The 1,159-nt window shown below is 45.2% G+C and overlaps 1 protein-coding gene across 3 annotated transcripts in view; it reads left to right on the forward strand.

Annotated features, from left to right (window-relative positions):
• The window catches only part of SLFN5 (schlafen family member 5), a 19,509-nt gene that overhangs the window by 3,363 nt on the left and 14,987 nt on the right, over window positions 1-1,159 (forward strand). Inside the window, exon 1 of one of the 3 annotated variants that reach the window (XM_014534753.1) lies at window positions 105-136. The exons of the other annotated variants lie outside the window; for them this stretch is intronic. The gene's annotated coding sequence lies outside the window, so the exon portion shown is untranslated. Of the gene's footprint in view, window positions 1-104; window positions 137-1,159 lie in introns of those variants that run through there. 3 annotated transcript variants of the gene reach the window in all.

Genomic DNA, 1,159 nt, shown 5'->3' on the forward strand with positions numbered 1-1,159 from the left:
ATTTTTTAAAATATATTTTATTGATTTTCTACAGAGAGGAAGGGAGAAGGACAGAGAGCCAGAAACATCGATGAGAGAGGAATATTGATCAGCCACCTCCTACACACCCCCCACCAGGGACGTACCCGCAACCAAGGTACATGCCCCTGACTGGAACCGAACCCGGGACCCTTCAGTCCGCAGGCTGACGCTCTATCCACTGAGCTAAACAGGTCAGGGCCATCTCTGTAGTTTTTAATAGCATTATGGGGGTATTTTTGACAGGTGGTAAACTGCACATACCTAAAATGTACAATTTGATAAATTTTGATGTAGTTGTGGAAGGTGGTGAGTACCAGAGTTTACCTACGCTGCTATCTTGGGTGTTGTGAACATGCATTCACAGGTCTCTGTATGGACATATGTTTTCATTTCTCTTGGGTAAATACTTAAAAATAGAATATCTGGGTCATATGGTAAGTGTATGCAACTACCGAACTCTTTTCCAAAATGGTTGTACTGTATGTGCCTACCAGGATCGTATGGAAGTTCCCGTTCCTCCACATCCTCACCAACACCTGGTTGGTTCATCATTTCAGTCATTCTAATAGATGTACAATGTTATCTCATTGTACTTTTTTTAAATTGTTTTTTTTTGTTTTTTTGGTGTGTTTTTTTGAGAGAGAGAGAGGAAGGAGAGGGACAGAGAGCTAGAAACATTGATGAGAGAGACACATTGTTGATCAGCTGCCTCCTGTCCCCTACTGGGGATTGAGACCATAACCGGGGCATCTTTCCTAACTGGTGTTGTACTATGACCTCTTGGCTCCTGGGTCGACGCTCAAACACTGAGCCACACCGGCTGGGCCTCATTTGGCATTTCCCCAATGACTAGTGATGCTGAACATCATTTTATGTACTTATTTGCTCTCTATATACATTTTTGGGGGAAGCATATGTTCAAATCTCTTATCCATTTTTAAGTTGGTTATTCTTATACTAGAGGCCCGGTGCACGAAATTCGTGCACTGGGGGATGGGGTTCCCTCAGCCAAGCCTGCCCCTCAGTCCGGGAGCCCTCAGTGGATGTCCTACTGATGGCCACAGTCTGGCAGCAGAGGCTCGGTGCAGGCGTCCCGTGTGTGTGTGTGTGTGTGTGTGTGTGTGTGTGTGTGTGTGTG

The sequence above is a fragment of the Myotis brandtii genome, unplaced genomic scaffold, assembly GCF_000412655.1.
Source record: "Myotis brandtii unplaced genomic scaffold, ASM41265v1 scaffold1327, whole genome shotgun sequence".
NCBI classification, from domain to species: domain Eukaryota; kingdom Metazoa; phylum Chordata; class Mammalia; order Chiroptera; family Vespertilionidae; genus Myotis; species Myotis brandtii.